The sequence below is a fragment of the Hirundo rustica genome, chromosome 24 (genome assembly GCF_015227805.2).
Source record: "Hirundo rustica isolate bHirRus1 chromosome 24, bHirRus1.pri.v3, whole genome shotgun sequence".
In the NCBI taxonomy this organism is placed as follows: Eukaryota; Metazoa; Chordata; class Aves; order Passeriformes; family Hirundinidae; genus Hirundo; species Hirundo rustica.
In genome coordinates, this window is record NC_053473.1 from 5,287,580 (window position 1) to 5,303,187 (window position 15,608).

At 55.3% G+C, this 15,608-nt stretch overlaps 1 protein-coding gene across 4 annotated transcripts in view; it reads left to right on the forward strand.

Moving 5' to 3' along the window:
- The first annotated feature begins 12,385 nt into the window (after positions 1-12,385).
- The window catches only part of PLXNA2 (plexin A2), a 155,847-nt gene continuing 152,624 nt past the window's right edge, over positions 12,386-15,608 (forward strand). The window contains exon 1 of one of the 4 annotated variants that reach the window (XM_040085413.2): positions 12,386-12,404. The gene's annotated coding sequence lies outside the window, so the exon portion shown is untranslated. Of the gene's footprint in view, positions 12,405-12,558; positions 12,578-12,830; positions 12,970-14,592; positions 14,611-15,608 lie in introns of those variants that run through there. The other 3 variants (XM_040085411.2, XM_040085410.2, XM_040085414.2) reach the window with 3 other exon arrangements.

A 15,608-nucleotide genomic window follows, 5' to 3' on the forward strand; every position in this document is an offset into this window, starting at 1 on the left:
CTCACCTCCTGAGCCTTAAAGGGGATTCAGTTATCTGTCCTCCTCTGACCTCAACATCTGAGGCAGCAGAGGAAGCTTCCACCTGGGAATAAAACTGCATCATCCTTCCTCCTGCAGGCTCCTCCGCCTTGCCCTTTTTATTGTCTGAGCTCTTGTTCAAATCCTGCCTCTTTCACATATGATCAGCTTCTGCTTTGCTGGAGTCGGGCAGGAGTAAAAAACAAAACAAAACAAGAACAAGCAGAGCTCTGTTCCCAGCTGTGCCTGCTGGCTCCTGCACACTCCTCTGCCACTCCCTGCAGAGCCTCAGCCCTTCCCGGTGCCCAGGCAGTGCCCAGGGGATGCCCTGGGGCTGCCCCAAAGGGGGAACCCTTCATCCCCTGTCACTGAGACACACAAAGCAGTCACACGCAGACCAGAGATTTTCACAGAGGTTCTTCCGATCCAGTTCCCAGCTGAGAGAGCGGAGAGAAGAAGAGCCCCTTTGTTTATTTTTACTTTTTATACATTTGTGGGTCTAGCAGAAGATTGGCTTTTTGGGGTTTCCACCCCTCAGCCTCAGTGGCCAGACCAATTGTCAGTTACAATTGTTTTCAGGTTAGAAATATGCAAACAAAGGACAGAGAATGAAAAACAAAGGATTTGTTTATATTACATCTGTGGGAAAGGTAGAAAACTGCTCTAATATTGTACAGTAACTAAAAGATCTGACTCCATTGATGAAAATCAAAAGGCTAATAAAGAAACTCAGAAAAACCAGGGTAACAATCCCCCTCCTCCCGTGGGGGGATTGGTGCTGGGCAGGGGCACGGCGTGGCCACAGCTCGGCAGAGGCAGGGTCTGTGCCGGGTTTGGAGGGTTCACATTTCTATGTGAAACGCCACGAAATAACGGTATTTTACAAATAATTCAGGGGGGGAGAAAGAAAAATCTCACTTTCTTCTGTCTGTAGCTGGAACTCCGTGGGGCAAAAATCTCAGTGTGATCTATGAAATTACAGGTGCAAGAACAGGTCATAAACCAGATTAGGAACTGCTGTGGCCTGGACTGGATTTGATGAATAACGGTTCCTATTAATGAGGAATTATTGTAGCACACACCTCCCAAAGTCTGCTGTAAGTTTTTTCACTTAGTTTTGCGTAACTGGAAAAACTTCAGCAGTGCAAAGCTGCTGGGGCTCACAGGGAGCTCAGCTTCCATGCTCAGGCTGCTCTTGGAAGTGATTGATCTTGTTCAAGTGCTGGCACCCAGCTCCCGCCCCGCTGGCAGCAACACTCGCTCCTTTCCAGGATATTTTCCACGTTAGGGAAGGAGAGAGATGCTGAAATGAGTTTGTTCCGTGTTTGAACGCCTCTAAAAATCACACCACCGCTGTCGGCTCAGCAGTTTGGTTCAGGCTTGGGTTCAAAGCTCTCCTGGTTTGTTTGGGGTCAGAGGAGGTCGTGGGATTGTCATTCCCACCTGGGGAAGGTGCTCATCCTGAGAACCACGAGAGACAGGAGTGGGAGCAGGAATGGGAACGGGAATGGGAACAGGAATGGGAACAGAAATGGGAACAGGAATGGGAATGGGAATGGGAACAGGAATGGGAACAGGAGTGGGAGCACGAGTGGGAACAGGAGTGGGAACAGGAGTGGGAGCAGGAGTGGGAACAGGAATGGGAACAGGAATGGGAACAGGAATGGGAACAGGAATGGGAGCAGGAATGGGAACAGGAATGGGAACAGGAATGGGAACGGGAATGGGAACAGGAGTGGGAACAGGAATGGGAACAGGAGTGGGAGCAGGAGTGGGAACAGGAGTGGGAACAGGAATGGGAACAGGAGTGGGAGCAGGAGTGGGAACAGGAGTGGGAACAGGAATGGGAGCAGGAGTGGGGTTGTCAGGCCGTGGACGTGGGCGTTCATTTGGTCAAACACACCTTCAGCTCTGGGCTCTGCCCCTCTGGGGAGGAGATCCCTGGGGGGGATTGGGCTCCTTGCTGGTGGGACACGCAGGATTCTCCTGGGTTAAATCAGAGTCAGGGCTGCAGAGATTCTACAGTAATTCCAACAATTCCAATCTTCTGTTTATGACAGATTGAGTGTAAAAAAATGGCAGGTGACAAGCCCCAGGACTTCGGGGTGTGTGTTCCCAACACAAGGATTAAAATGCTCTCACCCATCCCTCCCTGGCCCTGCTGACTCCTCATCCAGCCGTTCCCTTTCCAGCTCCATCCTGCTGCAGACATTCATATCCAGGAGATGGAATCAATGCCTGGATTTCAATGCTGGAGGCATTCCCCACAGAAATCCCCCGCTCAGTCAATTAGCCGGACTGAATTTCATATTACTTAAAATCTATTCTCCTGGAAGGCAGCAGATTCCAGCATCTCCATCTATATTTGCTGGGATTATTGCTTAAAGGTGGCTTAGCTGCTAAGCCACTGCTGCAAAAGCTCCATTAAGTTCTTTCCTTGTTGTACATGGGAGCTGGAAGGATTTCAGGGCAGCAGGTCGGCTGCAGAAACCCAACACCCATTCTTCCAGCAATTAAACTTTGCAAAGTAAACTCTGCGGATTTCATTAAGGAAATGGAGCCATCAGCACTGGGAATACCGTTTATGAATATTTCCTTGTAATGGCCAAGCGAGCACGCTGACAGGATGAGTTATTAGACATGTTTACAAACAGCTGTTAAAAAGCCAATGTGCAGGTCCCAGCTGTATTTTTTCCCCCTTTTTTTTATGCAGGGTTTATAGCAGTCATCCTTTGAAAAGCCAGCTTGATTGGCTTTCCTTCGAGGAGAGGTAAGCTTGATTAATTTATTCCTCCTCCCCGGGCCTGCAGCCTTGGGGAGGGAGCAGTCTGTCTGTCTGTCTGTCTGTGTGCAGCTCACTCAAGGAATAAACCCAAGGGCAGCCAAGCAGCTCCCAGCCTACACGTGTTTAATTACGGGCACTGTGTTCTTCTCATGCAGGGATCAATAAGTTTGAGTCTTGTCCTCAATCAGGCTGATCTTTCACGGAATTCTTCTCCTTTTCTGCGTGAAATGAGAGGTCATTGGTGGGAGCTGGACACCAGGGGAGAGGGTTTGGGTCATGGTGACACCAGGGGAGAGGGTTTGGGTCCTGGTGGCACCAGGGGAGAGGATTTGGGTCCTGGTGACACCAGGGGAGAGACTTTGGGTCCTGGTGACACCAGGGGAGAGGGTTTGGGTCATGGGGACACCAGGGGAGAGGGTTTGGGTCATGGTGACACCAGGGGAGAGGGTTTGGGTGCTGGTGACACAGGGAAGGGTCTGGCAGGGTTCTCTGGCTGATCCTCCAGGCAAAGAAAGGATTAAACCCCAGGTGTTGCCCCTCGAGGAGTTGTGAATTCTGCTCCTGAACATCTCGGAAGCTCCAGGGTCTCTCCAAGCTAAATCCGCGCAATGAATGGAGTATTTTTGTAAAGAAGATTTTCAAGTTAATTAAGGAATGGAAATGTGTGGCTATAAAGAAGTTGGATTTGGTGTAGCACTCATATATCACACTCCTCTTTTCCAGGGAGATCCATTGGAAGGACACATTCCCTCTGTGAGGTGCTTAGGTTGACGAGAAACCCATTTGTAAGGAAAATTGACTCTGGAAACAGTTGAGAGCGAGCGGATGCTCGTTCCCAAGTCCCTGCCAAGTGATTGATTCAGTCCGCGGGTTCATCAGCTCATTGCTTCCAATAATATCATTTTGCTTATTTATTTTATGGAGGATCAATATGATAAATATTGCAGCACGGTGGGAGTGCCGGGGAGATGATTCCCGGGGCGGCTGGGGGCTCTCTGCAGCCTCTCCGTGTGCCCCGTGAAGCAGAAAAGCAATTCAGTCACACCAAGGGCTACAGACGAGGCTGGATGTTCGCTGCAATAAATGCAAATGATTTGAATTCATTTCGCTGCTAAGAGGAGAAGAGAGAGGGGGGAAAAAAAAAAAAAGAAAAATTAAAGCTAAAGATGCTGCAGATCAAGGAATTCAACTTTAAGCAGACGCGGAATTAACATAAAAGAAAACAAAGCAATAAAGAGAAGGGGGGGAAATAGATTTCGCTAAAATAATCTGGTTTAATGAATAGGCCGTGATTTATTTCTGAAGTACCTCTCTGTGTGGTGGCTTTCTCCCACATGTTTTTTTTTTTTTCTTTAGAGCACGTACAATGGCATTCTGGCCCTGCTGCAATCAGGCTGCTTCGAACAGCTTGTAGATGTTTGGCTGTGCACTGGCCCATGAGAGCAAATCGTCCTCCCTCATCGTCAAAGACTTTCTTCCCCGGTTCCTGGAGGAGGTGACAAACGGTTCCCCTTCCTTTTGTTCTCGGGCGTTGTTGAGCGCGTTCGGCTTCTGCGGCTCCGCTTTGATGATTTTGGTTGAGGTTTGTGGGTGACTCGTGCTCCTCTGCCTGCCGGGGCTGGGGGCTCTCCTGCTCCCACCGAGCCCTTCCCGGTGATGGAACCAGCCCAGGGCGGCGGGAGGATCCCAGCTGGGGTCCTTCACCTCGGGGGGATACTGGCAGAGAGGAAATTCCTTCTGGGAGTGCTCCGGGAGCGCTCGCGTTTGGTGTCCAACACCAGAGAAGGAATAAAGGATAAAATAATCCTCAAGAGAGGGACTCAAGTGTAGGTGAATTCTAGGCTGGGGGTTCTGCAAAGGAGAGGGAAGGGAGGGAAGGGTCACATCCTCCTGGAAAACCCTCTGGTGCCTCCTCCAAGGGTGTGAGCAGCCAAACACCAGGCAAGGGCTCTGCTGGCCCCATCTGGCAGAGAAATGGGCTCTAGGGCTCGGGTCTGGACTGGCCATGAGTAATTTGGGATGGTTAAAGCCTGGCAACCCCACAGGGACCGGAGGATGCTGCAGCGCTGCGGAATTCAGGTGTTGATCAGATTTGCCAGATCTGTACATCTGGGTTCCCCCTGCCTTTTCTCCCTCTCCCTGAGCTGAACCCCTGGCCCAAGGAACACCAGAAATCATGGAAGAGAAAAATACCAGCGTTCCTGATTGGAAGCAGCCTCTTCCTTTTGTCTGGGCTGGGAATATTTAACCGGTCCAGTTCAGCTGCCAGAACACATTTGCCAAGGAAAACTTCCCCATTTAAACTACTCATCTAAATAAGGAGACAGGAGCTGGAAGCAGGTCCTGGCAGAGCCACGGAGGGATTGGAGCTGGCAGAAATAATCCACTTGGTCTCCTTTTTTCGTGATCCTGCCCTTCCCTACCAGGGTGAGACCCTGAGCACAGCGTGGGGAGCACACGGGGCTGGCTCCAGTGTCAGTCACAGCCTGAGAGTGACACAGGGGTTGGGAGAGGAGTTTTGATATTTTTTTTTTATCCTTCAGGATGTGATTTTGTCTTTTTAATCCCCCAGGACTTCACCCCAGAGCCCAGTCACCCAGGGCGCGCTGCCCACCGGGCTGGCACCAGCGAGGTGCCATCGCCACCACCCTGAGTGGCTTTGGGAGGGAAAAATGGAGATTTGGGACCTTCTTTTGTCAGAAGGAAACTCGCTGGAAGCAGAGCAGTTTGCCAGGTCCCAGCAGCTCGGTGGAGACACCGGTGACACCTCTGGGGGTGTCACCCAAGGAAATCCAAGGTTTTGGTGGGAATTCCCTGGTTTGGGGTCGGGGTTTGTCCCCATGGGAGCTGGGACTCCGCACTGGGGTGGGCTCATGCACCTGCCCCAGGCCTGGGCACTCGGGGTCAGTGTCTGAAAAGCTCCTCCAGACCCCACGGAGGGCAGTGGGTGGCATCTGCAGGGCTGGCAGCTCCTTAATGAGGGGAATGCAAATGGGCTCGAGGTGCCAGGGAAAGGAAAAGCAGCTCATGAAAGCGAGCGCAGACAAGAGCGGGGAAATTATTCACATAGCCCTAAAGTTTACTTCTAAGAGGTCTTTTTTTTTTTCTTTCTTTCTTTCTTTCTTTTTTTTTTTCCCGATTTCATATATTTGCCTTGATCATTTGAGAGAAAAGATCCGTCCACAGACAGATCTCCAAAGAGATTATAATTTTTTTTTTCCAGCGTTGCTGTTGCTTTAATCCGTGGTCTCTTTAGACAGGGAATGTCTAATTGGTGCACTGGTGAAATCAAATGTTTAAATAGATTGAATGGCAGACTTTTTCCCTCTGTTGTGACATTAATCCCCCAATATTCCTGGGCCCCTTGCTGGGTATTGAGGCGAAGAAAGGAGCCAGAGGAGGTCCCTGTCTGTACATCTGTGAGGTGAAAACTCCCTGGATACCCTCCCCACACATGACCCAATACATCAATTAAAGACAGGACCTTGCTGCAATCAGCACTCGCACTCATGAAATAAATCTCTCCATATGATCCATATTTCTGCAGCCCAGGGCAGCCCCAGTGCAGGAGAGCAGAGCCCCAGACAGGGCTCCAGCAGAACTCCCTGCAGGGATGGAACTGAGGTTTCCTCACTCTGTTGCCCTGGGCACTGAGAGAGCTGCAAGGAGAAGCAGGTGAGATGGAAATTCAGGGGGAAATCAAAGGGTTGGTGCTCTTGGAGTTCTCTTCTTTTGTTGTGTTTTTATCCTTCAACAGCCTCTGTTCTTTGTGGTTGTAACAAAAGTGATGATAGCGTTTAAAATGAGCTGGTGTCTGTTCTGCCTTTCCCTGGTACTGGCTGAGTCGCCTGAAGAGAAGGAGTTTTATAAACTTCTGGTTTTGTGTTTGACTGTGAGCATCCCGCTCCCTCTCCTGACAAAACTCCTGAGGATCCTGGGAAGAGTCTGGAGCAATAAGCAGGCTGCAGGCTCCCCGTTCCTCCATCACTCACAAAACGCTTTGCAGAATTTGCAGCAGCAGATTAACACTGCCAGACCCACAAATCAAAGGATTTCCAGTTCCACCCCGCTCCCACCTATTATGCAGGGAGAGAAAAAAAAAATCTCCATCTCCTCAGACAAGAGGGGGAAAAAAAGAGAGATGAAATTAGGGTTTGAAATCATTTAGGTTTGCATTTCATTCCATTCGGCATTGTCAGTGATACACAGCCCCTACAGAAGAATTAGAAAGATTATTGTGGAGTAGAAGGCAGAGCCACAGCGTGTTTGACAACACGCTCTGTATTTTACCTTCATTAGGACAGGGAGCTTGAAATACTCATTTCTTTATGATGCAGGGACTAAAGATTTCCAATGAACGCAGAGCAGGGAGCGGGCAGGGGAGATTTATGGCTAAAGCAGCTTCTTAATCACAGCAAGCACCAGAACTAAACTGTGGAGATGCTTCTCCCCCAAGACACCCTTCAGGGAGCTGGGGAAGGGGCAGCCCTGGGGAAGGGGATTCAGCCAGGCCTGAGGAAATCCAGATGCAGAGATTTTGGGAAGCCCCAGTCCGAGCCCTGGTGAAGCCCCCTTTGGATATCCCCACTCCAGAGGGGACAGCTGTGTCACCAGGGCCCTGCTGCATTCGGGATTTTTCTGCACGTCCTGCCACGGCTTGTAGGGCACCAAAAATCATCCTGGGATGGGATGGGATGGGATGGGATGGGATGGGATGGGATGGGATGGTGGGAATTGGGACCGTGGTGATCAGCAGCACCTCGGAATAACGCTGGAGATGTGGCCTGGCCTGGAGTTCTGAGCTCTGCGGACTCTTCCCTGCTACTGGAACAAACCCAGAGGGGAAATCTTTGCAGGCTGCCCCCAGCACCGTGGGCTGGGCTGTAGCTGTGTCATTAGTGGGTAATTAATGACAGGGACAAAGCAGCACCAGGGGAACCCACAGGCTGTGGGTCACTGAACAGCAGTGAGAAGGAGAGGCAGCAGGCATGGCTGGGGCTGGGGACAGCCCCGAGTCACCCCCGAGCAGGGAATGTCCCCTCCTGAGCCATGGACAAGCCGGGGAGCTCGTGTCTGAGCAGGACTTGGCCCTCAGGGAATGGCTCAGCTGGAAATTCTCTCTGGGACAGGGCAGGGGAGTTCATGGCGAGTGTTCACGTGGACACTCCTTCCTTAGGGGCCAGTAATCGATTCCGGGGGCTGTAATTCCTCAGGCCCGGGCTGGAGGGGCAGCCTGACCCTGAGCATCCCTGGGGGGCTCCAGCAGAGCCCATCCTGACCTTAGGCACCGCTCCAGCAGCTGCAGGGGCCCTGCTGGGGCCAGGGCAGCACAGCTGGATGGGGCCAGCACAGCTGGATGGGGTCAGCACAGCTGGATGGGGCCAGCACAGCTGGGTGGGGCCAGCACAGCCGGATGGGGTCAGCACAGCTGGATGGGGTCAGCTGTTGCTTCCAAAAGCCGTGGATGGACGCCCAGTGCCCCCTGGTTCGGAGAAGGCTCAGCTCCCTGCGCTCAGAGCTGTGCCCTGGGCTCTTTGGGGACGCTGTGGGACACAGCCGTGTCTCAGAGTGGCACCAGAGGGGCGCAGGGGGCTGGCAGCCCCCCCAGGTCACCTCTCCTTGGCCGCTTTGCTTGGCTTGTGACCAAGATGGGAACTTCTCCCCGCTCCTGGCAGGGGCTTGTGCAGCCCTGGAGGGGGAAACACAAGGATGCAGCAGAATATTTATTTAAAAAGAGGTGGGAGGGGTGTGCAGAGCTGGGGTCACGCTGAGGAGCCAAAGGAAGGAGAGGAGAAGGCGACCCCGTCACTCCTGGTATGGGCCAATGTTTTCATCTTGTATTTGATTTTTTGACACCGCTAAATATTACTGATTTTTTTTTTTCCCCCAGGGTTATTTTTGTGCTCTCCTCTGTATGTTCCCCTTTCTTTCAGCTCTTAGCTGTGGGAAGATGATTAAAAATGGCACATTGTCTGCACCTGGAATTCCTGACACAACCCCGGCACCGGCAATTGTGTTTCTGACAGTAACAAGACACTCTGGAACTCGGGATCTGGAGACTTTCTGTTCTCCTGCCCTTGCACTTAATGAAACCAGAGTTTGTTTTAGAGAGAAAAACCTGGAGTTAATTTCAGCTCAGTTCAAACCAGGGGATCCAGAGGCAACAGCTGGAGCTTGGAGTTATGGGAAAATCTGAGGAGAGGAAGGGATAAGGAGCGCTAGGAAAAGAAAAATCCTTTTTATTTCCCGAGAAGACATTATGAACAGGAGAGAGAGAGAGAAAAAAAAAAAAAAAATCCACTTGACAGTGTTCTTGTAAAGAGGAAGAATAGTGCAAAGTGCTGGTTAAATTCCCATTGATCCTTCACTCAGCTTCCCATATCCATGTGGGTTTGACTGCTTGATACTTCCTTTCACTGTCATAAGTAATAACTGAGGGGAAACAATCATTTCTAAATAACTGCCTATGATTCTTCTATTGTAGTGATTAGTGCTGAATAATTATTAGCTGCGCCGGGTTTCTGCCGGGCTGGGAGGCAGCGGGAGCTGTCAGCGCTGGCGCCTATAGACGGTGCCTATAGATGGTGCTCTTGGCCTCGCACAGCTTCTCCACGCCGAAATCGCCGCCTGGACGCGTTCCCCGTGTCCGAAACCCTCACGGGAATGAGCGGGGAAAGCTCTTTTCCCTCCGCTGTTTCCCTGCTGGGGCTGTCTGGGGAGCGGTGACTCCGCGTCGTTGCCCTGGGAATGGCGAACGCGGATCGAACGCTGATTTCGGGCGCTGACAGCGAGGGGAGAGCCCCAGGCGGTGTCCAAAGCCGCGTTATCCAGCACTTCCAGGGACGTGGAAACCCTGGCTGCTGCGAGGGTTGAAAGGCTCCTGGGTCACTCAGGTTCGTGACCCCCACGCTCCGAAGCAAAGGCGGTTATCAAAGACACGGACAAAGAAAAACTGTGATCCACGGGCTCCAAAGGGAGCCTGCGCTTCCCCTGGGGCTCCAACTGTGCCACCTGCAGCCCCTGGGGAAAAGGGGGTCCCCGGGTCAGAACACGGGGATAAGAGGTGCCTGCCGAGGGTTCGGAGGTGGTTTTACAGCCCACCTCCCCTGCCCGGCCACAGCTCCCGGTTTCTCCTCCGAAGCTCCGTGTGCCCTGCTGCCAGGGAGGTGGCCGCTGGCACCCAGGTGTCACTGCAGGCAGGCCCGAGTGCCTGTGCTGTCCCCACGCTTGGGAGCAGCAGAGGGGGGTGTCAGACCTGCGCCAGGACCTGCTGATAAATCCCCACGCTGGTACCGTGAGGGTGCGCAAATACCCGTGTGCAGAGGTGGTGTGGAGCTCTCTGTGGGCGCAGGACTGTCTGTGTGTCCATCTCTGTACGTCTGTCACCGTCACCCGACTGAGTTCGGGGCAGGTGCCTCCTTCTGCCACAACTCCAGACCTTGATCCCAGCACTCACGCCTGTCACCTTCCCAGGAGAAGGTGAATGCAGGTAACACAGGATAACCCCTGGATACTGCCCGTGGTCCTTGGGCGGCCTCGTGCAGGGCCAGGAGTTGGATTTGGCTCTTCCTGGTGGCTCCCTCCCAAGCCGGGACCCCCTGAGGGCCGCAGCAGCTGGCCCAGCACAGATCTCACTCATATTTACAGCACAGAAAAAAACTCCTCAGCCTGAGCGCCCCCAGTGCCACCAGCCCCTGCCCTGTGCCACTCCCCAGGGCTGGCACAGCCCATGGCTCGGGGCAGCAGCTGAGAACAGCCTCTGCATCCAGGAGCACAACTGAGCATCAATAAAAAGGTAAACAGGAGGCAGGATGCAGACACAGAGGAGGAGAAGGGTTGCTGAGACATCCTGCCCTGCCCCGTAGGGCTCTGCACGAGGAGGGGTGACAAGCAGTCAAACCCACACGGATATGGGAAGCTGAGTGAAGGATCAACGGGAATTTAACCAGCACTTTGCACTATTCTTCCTCTTTAGAAAAACCTTGTCAAGTGGATTTTTTTCCCCCTCTCTTCTGTTCATGCCAGTAGTGGGATGTGCATTTATCCAAAGATGGGTTTTGCACTGGGATCTGGTTCCGTTAGCGGGAATGCAGCACGAGAGCTGTACTGGGAACAGAATGGGAGAGAGCAGCTTGCTCAGGAACCAATGCTGCCATCCACCGAGTGCCTTCTGCTGCCTCTCCCGAGCTGAGCAGCTGCAGCTCGGGGATCTCCCCAGGCTGTCAAAGTCCTCAGCTCTGGAGCTGCAGCGGGGCCGAGGGGACCCTTTTTGGGGGAGTGGGCTCCTGGCTGTGCTGCGCAGGGAGCTCTGCCCTGAGGGCTCTGCAGGGGGGGGCAGCGACACTGCTGGGATGGGGGAGAAACCGACAAACCCACAAACCGACAAACCCACAAACCAACAAACCCACAAACCAACAAACCCACAAACCAACAAACCCACAAACCGACAAACCCACAAACCAACAAACCCACAAACCAACAAACCCACAAACCAACAAACCCACAAACCAACCTGTGCCTTTCTCCCTGGGGAGGGGCAGTGCTGGGCTGGTTACAACCCCAGGGCAGGGGAAGGGTGGCACCTGGATCTGCACCGTGGGATGCAAAGGCATTCCCTGAGGGAATCCCATTAGGGGTTCCTGAATCCTCTACGGGGGGCGGCAAACAGCAAAACCAAAACCATGTCTTTTTCCACCCAAAACTGCTCTTGCAGGGTCTTGCTAACGTGCACCAGGCAGGGAAGAGGCAGCGAGGCCACTTCTGCGGCCATGGTGACAGCAGCGAGGGTGACACGGGCTGGGCTGGAGGGGGACTGGAAGGGGAGATGGGGTTGGTTTTGTCACTTAGGTTTGCTGTGGAGGAGGCCCACGATGATGCTTCTGATTTGCTCTTGTGACTGTTCTGATGTGTAATAGAAAAATGGTTTAAAAATTCCCGATGACAAGATCCAGCAAACAGCAATCCATCATGGTATTGATCCCCTCCACCAGTTGCACTCCTCGGAATCGTTCCCAGGCCCCTGCCTGGGTCAGGGTCAGCTGGACCGTGGTGCTCCTGGCTTTCAGGAGCAGAATGTCCGGCTGGGGCACTGGGACTGGCTTTTCCTCCCTGACTCCAGGTGCTCCCAAACCATTGTGGGCTGCTGCAGGTGACCGCTGAGGTGTGGGGTGTTGGAAGATGCTCCCCACCTTGGCTACCCTGCAGCTTCCAGGGGTTTCTCCCCGTGCTGAGGCAGCAGCAAAGGCCAGGTCGTGGCTCTGAGGCTGAACCACTCAAGCCCAGGGAGGTTCCCAGCAGTGGTGGTCACAGGGCACCCTCCCCAGCAGGCCGTGGCCACTGTGGTTGGGTTCTGGCAGCTTTTGGCAGGAGGTGCTGGGGGTCAGTGGCTTCAGGGGCCTTGCAGCACACACCCAGCTCCAGCCCTGCTGGAGGTGACCCGGCCTCGGCAGAAAACCAAGCTGCCAGCCCCTGCCAGAGACGGGGAAACTGAGGAACGGAGAGCTCGGGTGTCGCTCTTGCCACCAGGACTGGAGCCAAGAGGGGCAGAGCTGGGGGGGACAAAACCCCACAGCCCAGTTCCGCTCCCTCCAGCCCCCCCAAGGTGGGACAGCTGCGGGGGCAGGTGCGGGGCTTTCTCGGGGACAGCTGTTCGGTGGCCGGGACGCTCAGCCCCGCTCGGCGAGGCCGCCCCGGGCGTTTCGGGGCTTTGTTCCAGCGCGGAGCCGCTCCCCCGACACCGGCTCCGCCGCGCTCCGCGGGGACGGGGGGGCGCAGGTGAGGTGGGGAGGGGGTGCCGAGCTCGGTGCCGGCTCCCAGGCTGGGGAAGGTTTACCGGGGGAGCGGGGGCGGCGCGGGGGCGGGCGGGGAGCGGCGCGGGGAGCGCGCCCGGGCGCGGGGCTGGCGCGGAGCGAGCGGGGAGCGCGCCCGGGCTGGCGGCGGGCGGATGCCGGGGAGGGCGCAGCGCAGCCGAGCCGCGCTCGCCGCACTCGGGCAGCGGCTGCGGAGGCGATGAGAGGCCGGAGAGGCTGAGCCGAAGAGCGCCGGAGGAGGCGGAGGGGCTGCGGGCAGCGCCGGCCGCCCGGCCACGGATTTCCATGGTGCCGGGGGCCGCCTGCGTCCCCCCGCCCTGAGCCGGGAGGCGGGCGGCAGCGGAGCGGCGAGGGCTGGTGAGTGGCGGCGGATGGCGAGGGGCTGCCGCCCGCCGGGGTGCGGAGGGTCCCCGGGGTGGGGGCTGCGCCGGGCATCTCCCGCCGGAGGATGCGGGGTGGAGGATCGGGATCGTTGTCGCCGCGCCGCCCGCAGCTGCCCGAGCCGGGAGGCACCGGGGGCTGCGGGTGGCACCGGCGGCTGCAGAGCGCGGGGTGGTGCCCGGAGGCTCCGGCCCCGCCGGTCCCGGCCGTGCCCGCGGAGCTGCGCGGAGATGCCGGGGGAAGGGATGGAGGAAGCGCTCCGGCTGCCCGGTTCCAGGGAATGCAGCTCCCGCTCCCTTCCCCGGGCTGCTCCGCGCTCCCGTTAGACATCGCTGCTTCCTCGTTCATTCCGCGGCCGCTTGGTACCGCTCAGTCACGGTCTGGGAGCCGATGCAGCGGGATAAACTCATCTCCGTAAAAAGTTCCTCTTAGCAAGGAGGCACTTTTTGGAAAACACCCCTGAACCTTAGGGGATAAGAGACAAAATCCCCACTAAAACTTTCCTACACCCCTTTTTTCGGAAGGTGATGAGGGGAGAGATGCCGAGCGCACTCGCGCTCCCTTGAGGGAAATCCCAAGTCCCGGGTAGTGGTGCCGGTTTCCGCAGCCGCGGAGCTGTGGGATGGGTGTCGGTGACAGCTGAGGCTGCTCTGCCCGAGCTGTCCTCGCCGCTTGTGACCTCCGTTTAACCCGGCACGGTCAGGCATTCCCGGCTTTGTCTACGCTCACGCTACGGCCAATACTCGAGCGTTCCTGGAGGTGAAGTGAGCGATGTTCAATTAATCTGTGTTCTGAGGACTATCAGGAAGTCAATAGGTTAATTTTAAGCGAGGTGAATAGCAAGCGGCAGAGGGAGGGGGGAATAAAAATCCCCCGTGCGTCTGTGAGCAGCAGCTGAGGCTGCGAGGTGAGGGAACGTGAAGTTCTCGCAGTGCCATGATGTGAAACCCCAGCTCAAAGGCTGCTCCTGCTCTGAGCTGGGCACTTGATGCTTCACTGGTGGCTCCAAGGCGCTTGCTAGACCTCGGCTGAGCCGGGGACGCGGTCCTGTCCCTCCTGCTCTGGGTGGCTTCATTGATAACGGTGACCGAAGTGGAGTGAGGTGACCTACTTACAGCTGAGGGACAGATGCCTCGCAAGAATCTGTGCCATGCTCGGAACAGATGTTTGGCTTTTTTACCTTTAGCACAGAGGTGTTAGATCCTTTAGAACTCAATGGGGGGGTTCCTTTGGTCTTTATTGCTGCCCTTTTGTCCATTTGCTGTCACTTTGAGGACCCTCAGAGCTCCGATGTGGTGTTTTGGGGTGGTGCAGGGCACCAGATAAAGCAGCTTTGATTCGAGACGCTCGGTGCGAGCAGAGGGGGACGTGACCCGACGGTGGCAGTTGTGAAATGGCTTATCAGGCAAGGCAGCCATCCCTCCCAACTCCTCCAACCACATCCCCGGCGCTTGTTGCAAGAAGATAAAGTAACCCAATTTACTCCTCATTGTCTTTATGGCGTTGTTTGATGTAATTAATTGTGGAGTTCCCCCCCCCGGCTCAGAACAAGCCGGTGCGGTGGAAGCAGGTAACAGATGCTGCGTAAGATCCGCACATAATCCACCAAAAATGATGGTGAGCAGCTCTTGCCGTGCTCTGCCTTGTTCTTTGCATTAACCCCGAGCCTCCCCTGCTTCCCGGCAGAAGGGAACTCCAGCTGGATGCCAGAGGGAAGCTGCAGACGCAGGCTGGCTGCGGGAGCCCGGAGAAGGAAGGGGTGACTGCTCCTGCCCTGTGCTCTTTAACTCTCCTCAGCAAATTGCATTAGGATGTGACAAATTGGCTCGCAAAGCGGCTAAATGGAGATGACATTTGGAGCAGTTTTGCCGGGCAGACCCCGTGGAGTCTCGGGGAAATGTGTGATTTGCAGGCTCTTCCCGACATCTCCCATCTCGGTGCCGCCACGAGGCTTTCCAGAACTTACTTCGGGAACTCCTGCTGCAGCTCGATGTGGGAGTCTCGAGCACGCCTGGGGAAAGGTTGCCCGAAAGCTAGGGCAGATGTAGGTGCAGACTGTCTCATGCCGTGGGCAGCTGAGCCGAGGAGCTGAACCGGGAGAGAAGGCAAAGACGGTATTTAGAAATTGCGTGAGTGGTGAGGAGCTGAAGGTGAGAAGCTGGGCTGGCTCTTGGGTGCCAGCGTGACGCTGTGCTGGGGGAGCAGGGGCACCTTGGTTCATCGAGGGATGATCCTGGGGGAGCAGGGGCACCTTGGTTCATCGAGGGATGATCCTGGGGGAGCAGGGGCACCTTGGTTCATCGAGGGATGATCCTGGGGGAGCAGGGGCACCTTGGTTCATCAAGGGATGATCCTGGGGGAGCAGGGGCACCTTGGTTCATTGAGGCATGATCTCTTGGTGGAGCAGGGGCACCTTGGTTCCTCAAGGGATGACCCTGAGGGAGCAGGGGCACCTTGGTTCACCGAGGGATGATCCTGGAGGTGTAGGGTCACCTTTGTTCACCAAGGCGTGATCTCTTGGTGGAGCAGGGGCACCAAGGGATGCTCTCCTGATGGAGCAGGGGTAACTGCTGACTAAAGGATGATCTCCTGATGGAGCAGAGGCACCTTTGCTC